This window comes from Pipistrellus hanaki (genome assembly GCF_964339955.1).
Source record: "Pipistrellus hanaki genome assembly, chromosome: 2".
Lineage (NCBI taxonomy): Eukaryota > Metazoa > Chordata > Mammalia > Chiroptera > Vespertilionidae > Pipistrellus > Pipistrellus hanaki.
In genome coordinates, this window is record NC_140504.1 from 158,518,110 (window position 1) to 158,537,532 (window position 19,423).

At 38.2% G+C, this 19,423-nt stretch overlaps 2 protein-coding genes across 5 annotated transcripts in view; both read right to left on the minus strand.

Moving 5' to 3' along the window:
• ATG4C (autophagy related 4C cysteine peptidase) overlaps positions 1 to 19,423 on the minus strand; it is a 106,522-nt gene that overhangs the window by 65,741 nt on the left and 21,358 nt on the right. The window contains exon 1 of one of the 4 annotated variants that reach the window (XM_084876094.1): positions 11,786 to 12,157. The exons of 1 other annotated variant lie outside the window; for it this stretch is intronic. The gene's annotated coding sequence lies outside the window, so the exon portion shown is untranslated. Of the gene's footprint in view, positions 1 to 11,746; positions 12,158 to 19,423 lie in introns of those variants that run through there. 2 more of the 4 variants (XM_084876096.1, XM_084876095.1) reach the window with 2 other exon arrangements.
• PATJ (PATJ crumbs cell polarity complex component) overlaps positions 1 to 19,423 on the minus strand; it is a 762,329-nt gene that overhangs the window by 4,758 nt on the left and 738,148 nt on the right. The window lies entirely within an intron of this gene.

Here is a 19,423-nt window from a genome sequence, read left to right on the forward strand (position 1 = left end):
AAAAAGAATAAATTAAGACTTGAGTCCATTCAGTCTATTAAAATGTTTTCTTTATATTTGTATGAAATAAGCCAAAGAAAATCCAAGATAAACAGTACTTTTAATTTAACTACAAATGAGCAAAACACAAATGAAAAAACCACAATGAACTTTAATAGTAGTAGTCTCCCTGCAAAATTCTAAATTATTTTCACCTACAATTTCACTTTCCAAAAGCTTTCTTAATTAAAAATAAATAAAATTCATTGCCTATCAAGTATAACGTGCAGTGATAATTTACTCATGATCCAGCACACGTAAATCTGCTATGGAACCTAAAATAGCTGGCTTGACTGTCCCAGTGATTGTCAAAATTCCTGTTTATTTTATATAGTGATGTCAGAGCCTCAGTCTGGAAAATCACCAGAATAACACTCTTTACAATTTCCACTCTTCAAATAGATTTATAGCTTATTTCTTAAAACTTTGGGAAATTAATAACCTTTTTCAAGTAAACTTTCGTCCTAATGCACATTACAACAAATCTTTCCATCACCATTTCCATATTTCTGTTCCCTGTTTACATTGTGACAAATCCATTTTTAATTAAAAGGTGACGGCATTAAAAATGAGAAAACTTCTATCTTAGTAAATATAGATAAAACTACCAGATGAGGTTATTACTAAACTTTATTGTTAATGATGTGAAAAGCAGAGTGAAGACCAAGCAGAGTCCTTTTGGAAGGCAGGGCTACAACATTTGATATGAAAATCATCGATTGAGACCCAGATGTCATTTTTAGAGTCACTTTTCTAACCGTAACCATGCATTAAGACAGTCGATAAATTATAAACTGATAAATGTAAAATGGTACTCAAACCAATGTCCTTGAAGGGCAGATGAAGGTAATCAGCCTCTCCCATATGGCAATAGATAGAATATTTTACCCACTGAGGATTTCAAGCCAAGTAAAAGCTCCTGGCAGACAGAACTTTAGGGAATGATTTTACACAATATATCTTAGCCACATAGTATGACCAATAAAAACATGCAGACTTCCAGTACTTGTGTATGCTTGAGCATCTTTCCCAAATAATATTCTGCAACAAGGTAAAATATAGATATTGATTTAGAACTTTTGATGTGCTTTTAGCTGTACAATCAAATAAAATGAAGTGTGAGGTCCGCTCTAAGTTGTTCATCTACAACCTTTTCTACCTGCTTGCATTTTTAGTAACAAATAGCAATCCCTTGTCTGACCTTAAATGCCTTTCAATATGTTGATCTGTCATCTCTGCTATCTTATTTCTTATCCCCATCTCAGTTCTTTGTTTATAGAAACATCAATTATTGTATCAATTTTTACTCCCTCTCTTATACCTGCCAGTCCTCTATCCTTATGCACTGAACTTTGTGTTTAGGTTATAAACTTAGCATGCTTATTGCTTTTAAGTGGCAAATACGAAGAAAAGCAGAACACTGTAATATTTTTTCGACTGTCCCCTTTCAGGGCTAAGGACTAGGTAAAGTAGATGACAGTTAGATAAAGACAAAAGAAAAAGGCAACATGATAAGGGAAGGACACATCTATTCAGAAACTTGATTTTAAAATAAGAATAAAGATCTTATAGCAAAAAGACAAAATAAGGTTGTTTTGTCTCAAGGACATATCTTATAAACATTGTTAGGACTCCTCAGGATCACATCCTTCAGTTAAAAACACTCATTGCACATAAAATTTACAATATGACATCAACAAAATGTTCTATTTATGTGTTCTTCTCTTAAACTAAAAAAAAAATAAAAACATCTAAGGAAGAAACTAAATACTGAGCAGACATTCATTTACCCTCACACACGACTTGGATCAAGTTCCAACAGGCAAAATTCTGCACTTGGGCAGCACTGAGTATTATATGTTCACAGACTGTGAAGTCGTCATCATTACCAACTTAAATGGGATATTAAAGAGTTGAAATTACTTCAACCACTTGCTCAAAGACTACAGCAAAATTTTTTTAAATATATTTTATTGATTTTCCACAGAGAGGAAGAGAGAGGGATGGAGAGCTAGAAACGTCGATGAGAGAGAAACATCGACCAGCTGTCTCCTGCACACCTCCCACTGGGGATGTGCCAGCAACCAATGTACATGCCCTTGACCGGAATCGAACCTGGGACCTTTCAGTCTGCAGACCGACACTCTATCCACTGAGCCAAAGTCTCGACGAGCAATAATTTTTAATGAGATCTGAGCTATCGTGAGCATTTCTTGTCTTTACATCTAAGAATATTGTTTACTACAGTTTGATAAACAAAGTTTAATTATGTCAGCACCTTAGTAACCTCTGATGAGTCCAAGGTAACTATAATATGCAGTCGACATATAAGAAGTAACATGCTGAGTCAAATCAATTAATCAACAAAATAGTTAATTACTTTTGGTAAGGAAAAGGTAAATCCAGTAATTGAAACCAGTAATTAATTACATGTCATACTATATAATAAAAGCTTAATATGCTAAGTGTCCAGTCATCTGTTCAACCAATCAAAGTGCAATATGCTAATGATATGCTAAGGTGGTTCAACTGCTCGCTATGACATGCACTGACCACCAGGGAACAGACAGTCAACCAGTCAACCAGTAGCTATTATGTGCACTGACCACCAGGGGGCAGATGCTCCAACTGGTAGGTTAGCTATCTACTGGGGTCTGGCCAATTGGGACTGAGCCAGACAGGCCAGACAGGCCCTGGAGCTCTCCTGTGGTTCCTCCCCAGCCTCAATCATGAAGCAGTGGGGTCCCTCGACCTGGCCTTTTAGCAATCTGGGACCCCTCAGGGGATATCAGAGAGCTGGTTTCAGCCCGATCCCACAGGCCAGGCCAAGTGACCCCACTAGTGCACGAATTCATGCACCAGGCCTCTAGTTTAACTATAAAACATCAAATTTACTTATTCATCAAGTATTTGAGTGGTTATTTATGTAAGGCATTATGAGAGATACAATGAACCATGAAATCCAATTTCTGTCCTCATTAACCTTACATTCTAATAAGCAAGATGTTTATAACTAATCAAAACTCAAGACTGTTTATGGATATGTCTCTCAATAGAAATAATAAGTATTATAATTTGTAAGAGAAAGTTTCCCTTTTCCAATGAAAATATTTACACATGAAAAATGTATGAATATGTTACAGGGTAATACACAGTCACAACTGGCATTCTTCAAATACAAAAGAACTTACAAATAACATAAATCTTTTTATTCTGGGTGTGAATACAGAAAAACAATTATGTCTATTGTTAAAGATTAATGCTTGAATTGTATCATCAGTCAAAAGAAGAGCATTGTTTAAAATGTTCCCAATCACAGTTGTGTTGGCTTTCAAATGGCATTGTCTGATGTAATTTTTCTACTCATTTCTAATTTTAAGTAATATCCTATTAATTTGAAAATAGAGCTATAAGTTTAAAGCCTTACAAAGATTAAAAACTGCATATGCTCTATTTGATGTAACTGTTCTGGAGTTCCCCATAAGTATATACTATGATGAAGTTTTAAAATATTATGCTTACTTTAGTTTTACATATAACTGATTTTATAAAAAGAGTCTATTAAAAAGTTTAGTAGGAACTTAACTACATTTTATTTTATTATTAGATGTATTGGGATAATATTGGTTAATAAGATCACATAGGTTTCAAGTGCACATTTCTATGATACATGATCTGTATATTGTATTGTATCAAATATCTTCCACAACCATGTATTTGGACACCTTTATACTATACTGTCCCCTACCCCCTTCCCTCTGTTGTCTATGACTTTTTTTTTTTTTATCTGAAATTATTTTTATTGAGCTAAACAATACATCTATAGCACACAATCAAGGCAAGTAAAACAGCAACTTTTTGGGGTGTGCAGAAGAGAGCAGGTGTCTTCCGAGTAGGAACAGGAGAGGAAAGCAGGCAGTATAAGAATTTCTGGAGCCCAGGCTGGTGTGTTCAGTGGTTAGAGCACCGGCTTTCAGACCTAAGGGTTTCAAGTTTGATTTCTGGTCAAAGGCACATCCCTGGGTTGTAGGTTCACTCCTGTCCCTGTCTATGACTTTCAGTTTTATATCCCACATACTGTTGTCTATGAGTTTCAATTTTATATCCCACATATAAGTGAAATCATATAGTTCTTAGCTTTTTCTGACTTATTTAGCTTAGCATAATATTACCAAAGATTATTTCAAATTGATAACATAATCACATAGAAAAAATAATACAAATAACTTTAAACACCTACTATTATTATACGTGTTTATTGGGATATATTATAAGGACATAAAATGGCAAAGAAATCTTTACTTGATAAATCTGTTATTGGAGGGTGTATCAGTATAGAAATTCCAAAACTAACTTACGTGTGTTGTTGTAGGAAAGATTCGATGAGTAAATATAATGATGTGGTTGAGAATCAGAATCCTCCCTGTATAAAAAGGGAGATACCATATGAACTAAGACAAGGTAAAAATGAACTCCATGGTTTTGAATTTTAATTGAAGGTATCCTATAAACTCATCTTCAAAAAACTGTGTGTAGGTGTGTGTGTGTGTGTGTGTGTGTGAGCGGGCGTGTGTGTGTGTGTGTGTGTGTGTGTGTGTGTGTCCATTGACAGGGCCTAGAAACATGATATTCCAGTAGCCATGAGAACATTTGGCCCTTGAAAAATATGGGTTTGAACTATGTCTATCTACTTGTACATGAAGGTTTTTCAATAAATATTTGTAAATTACTTTCTCTTCATTATAATTTTCTTAATATTTTTTCTTTAGCTTACTTTATTGTAAGAGTTATATATATATTACAAAATATTTGCTGATTGTGTTTTCAGTGTGGTTTCCAGTCAACAGTAAGCTATTAAGTGGGTAAGTTTTGGGGATGTCAAAAACTATATGCGCATTTTCAATTGCATAGGGGTCAGCACCACTAACTACTGCACTGTTCAAGAGTTAACTGTACAGTCAATGCCCAAACCTTGGTTTCTAAATACCATTTCCCATTAAAATAAACCAGGACCCCATGGTAAATGGCTGATTACTAGTCTCAAGCTGGGAATATACAAGTGAGCCGGGAATATCTTATTGTACAAAAGGTGAGATTTCACCCAAACACCAATGTGGACATTAACAAAGGTCATAGAAACCAGCTTGAAGAGACTAACCAAATTTGAGATGATTTAATCATCAATAAGAATAACAGGTTATAACATACTGGATAAATTTTTTTTTAATCTTTAGCTATATAGTGATACCAAAATAAAAGGAGATATGAGAAATAGCTCTTCTTTGGAGAAGATAGCCAGCAAACATAGGAGGACTGAGAGAACTGGGAAATCACTATTTGGAAACCACCAATGCAATGCTTGATTCAGGCAAGGATCATCAACAGCTATTAAAATTACTAACTAGAAAAACAATTGTTGGAAAACAAGATATCCAGTGATCTCAAAGTATTACCCCCGCAGATTAATTATTAAGTATAAAAGGGAAAAGACATTGTTTGAATATACAAATCTGTCCAGCTCAAGTGATTAAATTTAACATCACAATAATGGGACAAATTATCATTATATTACTCCTGATGTGATGCTATGGAAAGTTTACATCTTCTATGTAATTAACAGTCTTGAAAAAAGCTATTTAACCTGAAACTGAAGAAACAGACAAATTTATTTTGTGAGGCATTCTACAAAATAACTGGCCTGGACTCTTTAAAAATGTCAATGTTTTGCCCGGGCCAGCGTGGTTCAAGTTCAGCATCGTCCTGTGTACCTAAAGGTCACTGGTTTGATTCTCAGTCAGGGCACATGCCTAAGTTGCAGGCTCAATTCCCAGTAGTAGGCAGCTGATAGATAATTCTCATTAATGATGTTTCTAGCTCTCTCTTTTCCTCTCTCGGAAACCAATTTTTTAAAATATTTTAAAAAATAAAAATGAATGAATAAAAGTAATAATCTTAAATAGTAAGTAATTACAAACTAATCTAACATTAATTTCCTATTATAGCTGTAGGCTAAACATAACCTCTGATAAGAATCTGCGAAAGATGACATGTGATGCTCATCTAGTATGACTGTGAAGAAGCAAAGTATCTTATAAAACATTTTCTCCAAACCCAATTTTTTCCAGTTAAAATCTATTAGCTATAAGAACTCTAAAATTAAAATGCTGTCACAGAAGTCCAGATAATATGAGACCCCATATCACTATAAAAAAATAATATTAAAGACAAACTCTGCACCAGAAGTTTTATAAACTTATGCATATATAGATACATAGATTAGATATATATTCATATATATATATCTATATCTATCTCTATAGATCTAGATTTATAGAGATATATATAGAGACAGAGGTAGAGATATAGTGATAGAGATAGATATATCATCTCATTTAATCCTCACAACAACTCCATAAGACAGGTATTATTATCTTCATTTTATAGATTAAAAATAAAAACAGCTTAAAACAACAAAATAACTTCTGCAAGGTCATATTGCTAGTAAATAGCAAAACACACCTTTGATCCATGCATTCTGACTCCAGAGCCAAACTCTATATGCTTTACTGCTCTATTATGAAATGTAAAATTTAAATAAACTGGTTGTATTGATTCCATATCTGTTAAAAATTACACAAATGAGATATTTCAAAGGAAATTCAAAACATGTCTTTTTTCCCTATTACACATTACATATACACCAACTGCATAAGGTTAAAGTTTGACCAGATGCCCAATTTAATGCCAAATCTTAAGTGAAAATAAATATAATGTGTAACTGCATTACTCAGTTACCTATTCATATATATGGCTGAATATGTTACATATAAATTCAAAACAAATACCAAAATATTTCCAAATGCTTTCACCCAGAACTTTATCCCTGCTCAAGCAAGGTAAAAAATATATATATATTTCAGCGACACCGTTTCTTAAATATCCTATATAATAAAAGGCTAATATGCAAATAGACTGAACGGCGGAACAACTGAACAACCAGTAGCTATCACGTGCACTGATGGCCATGGGGCTTGTACAAAACATGGTGGGCATTGGTAGCAGGTGGCAGAGCACGGAACATGGCGGGCTTTGGCTGCAGTGGGATGGTGGAGTGGGATGGAGCAGGTGAGCAGGGGCACCAGATCAAGGTGGGGGGGGGGGGAGAAGGGGCGCGCCAGTCGCTGTCATCAGGGCGAGCTCCTGCGGTTACTGAAAATTCTTTGCTCCCATGTGCCTCGGTCCAGTGCCTCGGTCCCACACAGCACTTGCACCTGCTTCTGGCACTGGCCCTGCTCACACCTGCTGCCAGCACCCCGCTCGGGTCCTGATCACTTGGTAACATCAGCGGGTGCAAGCTGTGGCTGCCGGCCCTGATTGCTTCTCCACCTCCCTCTCCTCCTGAGGGGCGATCAGGGCAGCAGCCGCCGCTTGTGCCCACTGACAGTGCCAATCCCACTCACAACCGCTGCTGGCACCGGCCCCAATCACTCCGTGCCATCAGTAGGTGCGAGCGGGGGCAGGGCTGCTGGCAGGCATGGGACCGGGGCTGCAGCAGGAGGGGCCAGGTGGGGACGCAGAGGACGGACCAAGACCCACCCCTGTGCCTACCACAGCCTCGTGGTTCACAGTTCCTTTCAAGGTGCACAAATTCGTGCACTGGACCCCTAGTATTTAAATAAAACAAAGACATAAGGGGTGGGGGATAAGAAATTAACCTTGAACACTGATGCCACAATAAAAAAATTAACAAAGCATGTCCTGTCAAACCTGGTCATCTTACAATGTTCTCTATCTCAGGGAACTGATTATACTACTATCCATCCAGTTACATAAGCCAAAAAGCTAGTGGTGGGCGATGGCACCTTCCCCTCCCTCATTCCTCATATCCTATCCATCACCCAGTTCTTCCTCCTAAATATCTCTAAAATCCATCCACTTCTATTTTCATCACTACTGTGTCCAAGATATTATCATCATCTGTCATCTGGCCTCTCCCATCCACACTCTTATATCCTCTGTAATCAGTTTTTCTTCTGTATTACATCAAGTGCTTTTTCATAGCACTACAATAGCTGCAACTTTAAATTTGATGGGATCTTTGATTTATGTCTACCTCCCCCTGCTACACAAAAAGTTCTATGAGGGTAGAGACTGTAGTTACTGACCACTATATCACTGTGGCCTAGAAGAGTGCCTAGTTAATAAGTAAATGCTAAATTATTGAATACATGTCTAAGATTACAAATTGATTTATAAATAGTCCTCAAAAAATAAAAATAAAGTGGTTATAGGCTCACTAACCATCATAAGGAGTACCTTATTTCATCATTTCTAGATCACACATTTTTACACTTTAACTCTGAAACTGAATATATTTTAGAGTTGGCAATCTTTGATTAATTGGCAATATTTTTTTCATAGTGGCTCATAAAATAATGATGCATCTTGGAATTTTTTTTAAATCTCATGATTTGAGCCTGGCCAGTGTGACTGTCTGTGGTTGAGCATTGACCCATGCACCGAGAGGTCACGAGTTCCATTCCCTTTAACGGCACATGCTCTCATAGATGTTTCTAACTCTCTCTTCCTTCCTTTCTCTCTAAAATTTATTTTTTTTAAAAATCAAATATTTTTTTTAAAAAACTATTGTGGCCCTGGCCGGTGTGGCCCAGTGGATGTAGTGTCAGCCCTTGCACCAAAGGGTCTCAGGTACAATTCCCAGTCAAGGGCAAGTGCCTGGGTTGCAGGTTCCATCCGAGACCCTGGTTGGGGTACATGCGAAAGGCAACCAATGGATGTGTCTCTCTCACATCCATGTTTCTCTCTCTTACCCTCCTTAACTCCCTTCCACTCTCTAAAATTCAATGGAAAAAGAAAAAAATCTCACCCTAACAGGTTTTGCTCAATGGATAGAGCGTCTGCCTGCGTACTGAAAGGTCCCAGGTTCAATTCCGGTCAAGGGCATATACCTTGGTTGCAGGCACATCCCCAGTAGGAGGTGAGCAGGAAGCAGCTGAATCAGTGTCTCTCTCTTTGATGTTTCTAACTCTCTATCCTTCTCCTTTCCCCTCTATAAAAAAAAATCAATAAAAATATTTTTATTAAATCTCATAATTTGATGAAATCGGAAAATCAGTTCAAGCCTAATAATCTAGTCTCCTTTCTCCTTTGGCTACCACACTATGTCAATCAGTAATTAACAAGAGTCTACTGGTTCTTTCACCAACTGCTGTTAAACCCATCCCTTTCTTTCATTCCCCCTACGATAATACTAGATCTAATTCATTACCTCGTAGCTGCACTCTTGTTCTAACTTCATTCATTTAAACATCTGTTTCAAATTCAACCAACACTGTGCATCCGTGTACAAGAAACTAAAGATACAAAGCAGTCCAGTTACCTATCCCTTCTAATCTCTCTCCCCTACAATTCTGAATTTTGTTCATTTTATGCCTTAAGCTAGAATTACTTTCCTCCCAATTTCTACCTACTAAATTCCTACGTACTGTTTAAGTTATAAATCAAATCTCATATACTTCATGAAATCTTCCCTAATCTCTTTTCAACTTTAACATTCTAAAACACATACAATCTCATGTATATTGGTTATATTCTCTGCTTCTTGAAGACAAGGTTTACATCTCATACATTCTGTTAGCTCCCTATGAGCAGGGCTTTCATCTGCTTTGCTTACTGTTAGTTCCAGTACCTTAAAGAGTATCTGGTACATAATAGCTCCTCAGCAAATATTTACTGGATTAATGCTCTTTATATATTCCGGGGTAGAAAACAAATCTTTGCAGCTGTGTAAGCCAATCTTTACAGTTGGGAAAGAAAAAGAACTAGACTGAATAACTTAAACTATTTAGAGCTTCAGTTTCTTCCTCAGCTAAATATAAATAATGTTCAATAGCTCAATGAATTAAAACAATTAAGTGCAATTTAATACAGACCTGAGGACAAGAGCAACACTCTCAATTAATGTTTTGGTGATTTGGGATTAATAGTAAAAAGTATTAATAAATGCCCACAAAATGAATAAAATGAATAGTCTCAGGAAAAATATTAAAAGTGAATAGTCTCAGGAAAAATATTAAAAGTTTACTTAATATTGAGCCTCTTATCAGTTACCCAAAAAGAATTCCATGAGTAAATTATGGAATATTTCCATTTAGCCATGAGTAGTATGGCTGAAACCATTTCTGATTAATTAGAAATAACTCCAATTTGATAGGGTACAAGTATTAATATTTATATTTTATTAACACATAAAGATTACATTTGACTGCTTAAAAAATGGTAACTTTATTATTATAATTTCTATAGTGCAATAATTAGAATAGAAAAGCTGAAAACTCATTTGGGTTACATGGCCCCCAAAAAGTGAGAATCGACAATAATTTCTGTCTATATCAGTGAATAGTATACAATGTTGTTTTACCAGATCTGTCAAAATATAAAGAAATACTTCATAAGCAATTACAACAAATAAATTTTTCAATATATTTGCATTCATTTTACAGGAAAAGAACATCAGCTTATTTTTTTTTTAATTTTTACCAAATCATACAATTTCATATACTGGCTACTTTTTTAACTTTAAACTGTTCTCAAAAACTTTACAGCGAATGAACTGATAATTAATTCAACATAACATCAGATTATTGGATTAATTATAAACTCTTCCTTATTCAGGGAAGGAAGCTTTATTAACGTGTAAATTGGACCATACACAGTCTTTGCCTTTCAAAGCTTTTCCCATCCCTCTGGGCACTTTCAATGATTCATAACATAAATACAAAATCACTAACCACCAAGAAGGAAAAAGTATTCCCTTCAGTCTATCTTCTATTAATTGGCATAAAATCATTTCAAAAATTCCACAAGGGGCATAGGTTCCAGGTAGGCAAAGAAAAAAAAATCCCGTCTAAATACCTAATTCAGATATAAAGAAATGTACGGTCATGTATTCTCCTCTTACTTACAGGGTAGCAATGAACCCCCTATGGGGAAATAATCCATACACAACAAAAGTGTAAGCCAAAGAAACCTTAAGAAATAGAAACTCAATAAGCAGCAGACATGCTGATTGACCACTGACATCTTCCTCATTCATCAGTCATCATAAGATTCTATTCTCCAACCTAAAGCCCTCACATGTGGATGGAGGCAGGAGAGGGGAGGGTGAAGCGAGAACCAGATCAAGCCATTGAAAGTTTGTCTGGATGCAAAAGCATTCAGATATTCAGAGGAGTATGTTAAGGTCTGAAGCAGTAACAGAGGCCAAACATGGGGGAAAGATTTAGAAATGAGAAGATTGCGATCTCAGGAATCCGATTTTTGGGGTGGTTTTTTGTTGTTGTTGTTGTTGTTGTTGTTGTTGATTTTTTCCCCTTTTCTTTTACCTTCCGTGGGGAGAAAAGGGAGAGGAATTCAATGGGTGCGACAGCGCAGGGGAGAGGAGGTCGTGCCTGGAACACACCAGGAAAGCCACAGGGAGAGAGGGGCCGGGAAGGCTTACTAAGGTTTGTTAGCTCTGAGTCCCAGGAAGGGCAAGAAGTCAGAAAGACAAATGACACTAGAAAGGAGACATGAGGGAGGAGCCAAAACCCTCCAAGCCCAAACGGCGGGACACAGGGTCTCCACGGAGGGCAGGGCCCCCCACAAGGATCCCCGTCAACCGGGGACCCAGACGGTCACTCCCAACCTTTTCCTGACTCCCTTCGCCTCACGTCGAATCCCTCACCGAATCAGAACGGGAGAAGTGTACAAAAATGTGCAGGAGCCACCAACCCGGGAAACGTTCCAGCTCTGGCGTCAGCCGCCCCAGAAACAGCCCGCACGGCAGCGGCTCCGACCTCAGGCACCGCCAGTTCCCGGCCGCCGGCCACCGTAGTTCAGAGGAACGGCCTCCTTTCAAACCCAATAGGCCAGCCACTTCCGGGGTACCAATTTCCTCCAGTGGGCGGCAGCAGCCATAGCCGCCTACGCGCTGCGGATCCGCGGACTTCCTCCATCCCTTTGTCCGCCTCCCCAGCCCTTGGAGTCACCGTCTGGCACGCGCAGAACCAAGGGAAAGGATCCGTCTGTAAGCGGTGTCTACAAACCACATTCTGCCGGCCGTTGAGTTCCGGTTGAACAAGTGGACTTCAACTCCCAGCATGCCATGCAACACCACGCCCTGCCTGGTCGCAGGAACTACAAGGTCCAGTATGCACTGTGCCCCTCATTCTTCACTCTGCCCTGGACAGCCCATGGATCCCAAAAGCGATTTCAGAGTATTAAATCCCGAGGACTAAAGTAACGGTAGACCTTCCTACCAAGCCCCGCTTTGGTAAAAATAGCTCTATTCCCTCTTTCACCTGTTTTAAAGGCACAAACGAAGCTATAGTTGAGATTATAGGTAAATACTTTTTTAAAAATGTTAAGAAATGTATGCACTCGTTTTCCACATGCAGGTTATTTTCAAGGATTGAAACTTAACAATCTGCGAAGGCTATTTATGAAGTGAATTTTTTTTTATCTTCACTCATAAGGGATGTTGAGAGAAATCCTAAATTACTGCAAAGAGTAATCCTATGTCATGTTGCAGTACTGCAAGGTTGGGTTGGAACAAGGACTACTAGAGATGCTCCTGAATTGCATGGAAAGTTGTAAGGACCGTTAGAAGTTAAAATAATAATAATAATAATAATAATAATAATAATAATAACAACAACAACAACAGGCTGTAACATGACTATGAAACCACATGGGAAAGAAAACCTTTCAGAATGCAGAGTTTAAAAGTTCAAAATTAAATTTGAAATTTTTTTCCAATTTTAATGTGTTAAATGATATGAACTATCTTTTTATTATTCTCACTAAAACAGGTAACTAGAATATTTATTTTCTGTTATGTAGTAGGGAAGCCAAGTAATTAATCACTCAAAGGATGGAGCAAAATCACAAATGGAACATTTATTAGATTGAGCAAACAAGATTACTGGTTTCTTGCCTCAATAGATAGCCTATGGTTCTGAGGCAGGATAGTAAGAAGCTATGGAAATTCCTTGACAAGTGGAATAAGGGAAACTGAGATAAAATAATTAGACAATGCCAAATGATTTGAGCAATTTACAGCTAGCTAATAAATTACAAGGTTTATCTTTCCTAACCAAATACACTTAGGAGCAAATGGTTTACACATTACATACTGTCCCAGGGCAGACCAGCCTTATCCCAATCTCCCTTCAATCACGTTCTTTAAAAATAAAACTAACCAGAAAATAACCCTGGCTCCTTTACACACACATTTTGATGAAGACACCTGAAAAGCAAATTAACATTCTGTTAAGACCCTCCCCTGAGCCTTCCCCTAGGATTCCAGCGGGCCAAAGAAAGGTCAAGAAATCTCCAAGAAGCTAGCACCACAGCAAGCTCTCCCAAGAGCATGCCCACGCCTTGCATCTTTGCTGTTTTACTCCTAAACTCTAAGGGACCTTACAAGACTTGCAACTACGGAGCAGTGGGCAATGGCAGGTCAACCTAGGCCAGTGGTCGGCAAATGGCAGCTCTGTAGACTAATGAGTTTACAGACCTACACTCTCAACCACAGACCTACACTCTCAATTCCAATAATTACAGGCTGTTGTTCCTTGTGATTAAGCCCCTAGGCCCATGGTCGGCAAACTGCGGCTCGGCTCTTTGGCCCCTTGAGTGTGGCTCTTCCACAAAATACCACAGCCTGGGCGAATCTATTTTGAAGAAGTGGCGTTAGAAGAAGTTTAAGCTTAAAAAATTTGGCTCTCAAAAGAAATGTCAATTGTTGTACTGTTGATATTTGGCTCTGTTGGCTAATGAGTTTGCTGACCACTGCCCTAGGCGAACCCCCTGAGCCTGTCTCCAAGGACCCCTCTCTCTGACTTTTCCTCTCCCGTTGCTTCTCCTACCTTAAGCCCTCCCTTTGTTTCACTGTCGTCAACTTTAATAAACATACTCTCAAAAGCCACATGGATTCATTTTGTGAAGTCCTTTCTACACAAAGTCAGGAACACTACCAGCGGGCCCCATGCAGACCCGCCCCAAGCCCACACTCCATGCAGTAGCAGTTCCGTATTTTAAATCAAGAACTCTGTTTTGATTTCTTAGAACACATAACACACATTAGCAAGCTGTGTGGATACCTTTTTGTTACTTTAAGACTAGGATTACAAGAATGAATTTATTTTATTTTTGATAGTGTGCATTAACAGACCATTAAGAAAGATGCTTGAAGTCTCAAAATAAACTACGTGGTAATTATACAAAATAAACGTGTGTGTATACAACAAACATTGGTTTTCTATGGGTGTATAGCAAAACAAATTTTAATTGGTTAAAACAGACTAGAATAGTCTCCATTTTTACAATTTCATGTAGAAGTCACAGAGGGAAATTATATTCTGTAACATTGACATGGCCTCACCGACCATACAAACTGCCTTCCAACGCCAGTGTGCTAAATTATGCAGCACTAGCAAGTAAATATTTAAAATCTATGATCCTGGAAAACAATCTGCTGCCTTCCATGCTCGTGTACCAACACAATAACACACAGAGAGAAACCATTTCCTTTGGAATGATACAGAAGTAATGATCAGCTATAATTAGATTCTCAGCTATTCATAGGTGTTCATAGTAAATAAATACATAATTGCATCCACTTATTAGGGATGTTATTAAGGAAGCTTTAAAAATATGCTAAATATTTGATACACATATTTCTAGAGCAGTTTCAGTGATCAATTGGGTAAATGAATGTGGAAGAGAGTTTAAAGAATACATAATTTATGTAACAGAATTTAGGTTTTTAAGCGACATTTTTGCAGCTGCAGAGCTGAGCCATATCCTCTCCTCTAGATGTATCTTTAAATTTCCAAGTCAGCCAATTCCCAACCATACAAGAGTTAACATTGGACAAGGTACTCATTTCAGTTCAACAAATACACCTGCTGGGGGCAAAGCACCCTGCCTAGGCACTGCAATCTGTTTCTGAAGCACAGATAGTTTTAATCATTAGGAAAGACTAAAAGGGAAATGAGAGGAATATAAGAGCTTTATCAGGATGGGAAATAAGAAGTAACGTGTAATATCAACTTTTAATAATCACAGATGCATTTGGTTAATTGGAACTCTGTAACAGCCCATTTACCTTCTATAAGGCAGGAACCACATCTTAAACATCTGTGTCTCTCTCAGCTCTAAGCACAGCTCTTTGTGCAGTGACTGGCACTCCCTAAGTATTTGTGGGAGTTCACGATGATGTCTGAAGCCCTGAAACTCTCTTCTCACCCATGCTATGTAGTTTCAACATAAGCGATTATTTTAAAATTAATAATTCAGATTATGTAATAAAATAGCTATTAAAACCAGAATATTTGATTAATCAGACATTCAAAAATAATGAAAGACAGCAATTTACTGCTGCATATATAAAGAGATACAGTTAGAGATAGAGATAGAGATATATACTAGTATATGAGGCAGGACAATAAGAAGATAGAAAAGGCCAAAACCGGTTTGGCTCAGTGGATAGAGCCTCGGCCTGCGGACTGAAGGGTCCCAGGTTCGATTCCGATCAGGAGCATGTACCTTGGTTGCAGGCACATCCCCAGTAGGGGGTGTGCAGGAAGCAGCTGATGGATGTTTCTCTCTCATCGATGTTTGTAACTCTCTATCCCTCTCTCTTCCTCTCTGTGAAAATCAATAAAATATATATTTTTTTAAAAAGCTAGAAAAATTCCTTGGCAAGTGAAATGGGGAAACTGAGGCAAATAGCTGAATAAACTGGCCAAGCAATTTAAAGCCAGATACAGAAGGTCATGAGGCTAGAAAACCCCTGATGCTTAGCCACAGGCAAAACTGGTGCGGGACTTAGCCCTCAGGGTGGCCTTTCCTCCTCTGCCATATCACTGGTCATGAGGTTTAGGCCCTGGACCTTACCTCCCTAGAGAAAATATGTAGGCCTCAATTATATCTCAGCTCCAGACCCAGAAAAGCAGCAAAACCTGGTAGGCCATGCCAGGACCAGCCGCAATTACTAATGACCCCTGCCCTAGCACTCTGAAAGGGCACACCTGGGAGCTGAGGACTATTCCATGGAGATATCGCCTCAGACTTCCCCTGAACTCCTAGCCTCTAAAAACCCTCAAAATAAAGGACCCAGCACACTCTCCCTCCATCCCTTTCCCCCACCCTTCTTCCCTCACAGGCATGCAGCTCCTAGACTTGAAAGCAGAGGAGCAATAGACAGCAGCAGCCTGTCCCAGGTTAACGCCCTGAACCCCTTTTCTCTGACTTCTCAGTGAGCCAAAGCAGCCCCTCTAGGGTTCTCTCCTGTTGCTTCTTTTATCCTAGGCCCTTCCTTGTTTCCTTGTTTTGGGCTTTCATAAACATTCTCTCAAAGTCATCTGGACTTGCATTGTGAAATCTTTCCTGCACAAAAGCAAGAGCCCACAAATCCTTCCTGCAAGAAGTCGAGAACCCACACACTACAGGCCAGTCCGAAGCAGACCTGCAAAGGGCCAGGTCCCCTTTCCAGTAACACATATGTATATCAAATACATTTATCTTAAGTGTCAAGCCCTTTCTAAAATGTCATCATATCCCAGGCCTGTACTTTGAGACCATACTAGCCACTCTAGTAGCATATTGATTGTGATAGAGCTCTACATTTTTGTTAGTAAATTTCAATCTTTAACTTCTATCTAGTATCCTCCTTTCTTAATTTATTGATTGATTTGAGAGAGAGAATGAAAGAGAGAGAGAAACATCAATTTGTTGTTCTACTTATTTAAACATTCATTGGTTGATTATTGTGTGTGCCCTGACCAGAGATTGAACCCACAACCTTGGCGTAAGGGACGCTGCTCTAACCAGTTGAGCTTCCTGGAAAGGGGCCTACCTAGTATACTTCTTATCCATCTTCCTCCTGGAACTAGGAAAGATGAAGGTTCTGTTTAATACGTAAATGTGTACAACGAATGCCTGATTAAGGATATTATTTTGAGATAACTTGAACTCAACTAAGGATATTATTTTGAAATAACTTGATGAATACCTTGTAGATTTTAAAAGACTAAAAGATTATTTTAGGCAAAATGTAGTGAAACCTTTTCTCTTTTTCAAGTGACCTTATTTCTATCACCTCTCCTATATATTCAACCTCTCCCTCTCTCCACTGTCCCCTTTACCTCAGCCTACAAACATTCACAGGATCTCCATAATTTTGAAAGCATCTTCAGTGAACTCAACTTCCCTCCTAAATGCACTATTAGTCTATCCTCCTTTTCCTTTCATAGTCACACTTCACAAGTGCTACAAAGTAAGTCTTAGCCTTGAAATGTAGCGCAGTATCTAGTCACAGCTAATATTATTAAACACAGTGCTAAAACCTGGAAATATGAAAAGAATTTAGATAATATATTTATGACCGCCCAGTATGGTGTTATGATAGAGGTATGGTCAGGTAATACGAGAAAAAGGAATGTCAGTCACTCCCAAACTGAGGGGTTCTAGAGGAGGAAATCCTACAATCACTTAAATGACAAAAATAATTATTAACCAACTTCAGAAGAAGGAAGTTCAACCAGTTTAGGATATAGCCCATAAATTCATTATAACTGGAGCATGAGGATGGGGGAGTGGTACCATATAAAGCTGGAAAGACAGACTGCAGCTATTTCATAAAGGGACCTTGTATACTATGATAAAAATCTTGGACTTTAACCTGACTATAAAGGGAACCATTTAGGGAATAGGAACGACATGATTTGATTGCATTTTAGGTTGCTCATTGCAATATTATGGAGAATGGGTTGTACTGGAAAGAAATATTATATTTCAGGTTGTGGGTTTTTCTTTTTTTAAGGAATATATGAATAGTGATAAGAAAAAAGCAAAAATAGACTGGTTAGCCGAAACCGGTTTGGCTCAATGGATAGAGCGTCGGCTTGGGGACTGAAAGGTCCCGGTTTTGATTCCGGTCAAGGGCATATACTTTGGTTGCAGGCATATCCCCAGTGGGGAGTGTGCAGGAGGCAGCTGATCGATGACTCTCTCTCATAGATATTTCTAACTCTCTATCTCTCTCCCTTCCTCTCTGTAAAAAAATCAATAAAATATATATTTTTAAAAATAGACTGGTTAGAGATATTAGGATAATAGAATAAAAAAGAGATATGAGGGAGAGAAGGAATCAAGGGAGACTCCCAGGCTTCTGTTTTTCAACTTTCCACGTATTAAATTAGGAGAGCTTTGGAGATGACAGATAGCTATGCCCAGGAGGCAATTAGATTTGGAGTTTAAAAGGAAGATTTGAGCTGAGCATTTAGCATTGAGAGTCATCAGTTTTAGATGACAGTTGAAAAAATGGGCAAGGGTAAGATTGTGAACCAGGTGGGTGGGAACCTGAGCTAGTAACCATCCAGCCAAAATGTGACAGAGATAAGGTGCGGTGGAGAATGATATATGCAAATGTCATGAAATCCTTTAAGGAACAGATTTTTACATTAAAGCAAAGCACTACTGAATTATATAGCACTAAATAATGAGGAGAGAGCTGAACTCATCTGTGGACTGTGGATGTGGTGTTCATGAATAAATGAAACCAAAAAGTCAAAAAAGCATAAATTCAAGAAAGTTGCCAGGGGACAGAATCTTCAGAGAAGAGCTGGTATTCTTTAAGACCAAGAAGTGAAGCAAGAATTCTGTGAGAAGAATGAGGATGTAGCTAACAAGAGCATCAAATGAACTGAAATATTTGAAGGGAGAAAAATAGTGGGAGATTGAATCATGGGAAAGGAAGCACAGGAGAGAACACAAAAAGAAAGATGGTGATGGAGGATGACAGGAATGTGAGATAGTATCACTGGCCTCAAGGTTTCAAGAAAGAAATCCTAGGTAAATCTGTGGTTTACCCTAACCTGTGTGTGCAGCTTTCACTCATCTTGACAGCAGAGAGTGTAACTGACTTGCTTACAACACTCACATACTTCCCTTAAAATGGAAGGCACCCTCCTCCTCAAAGCTAAGAGCTTCAGGGGAGGAATACTTTCTCAAGCCCTACATGGCATAAATTATCATTTACCTAAAGTTTAGAGTCTAACCATAAAATTATTTTTGTTACTACTTTATAACTGTAATTTTGCTACTGTTATGAAACATAATGTAAATATCTGTGTTTTCCAATGGTCTTAGGCGACCCTGCTAGCATTTCTCAACCTGTGGGACCCACAGGTTGAAAACCGCTGCTGTAGAGCCTAAGTCACAGGCACAGAGTCAGACAGTAGAATGGTAGTTGCCAGTGGCTGGGGGCCGAGGGGAATTATTATTTAATGGGTATAGAGTTTTAGTGTTGTTAGAT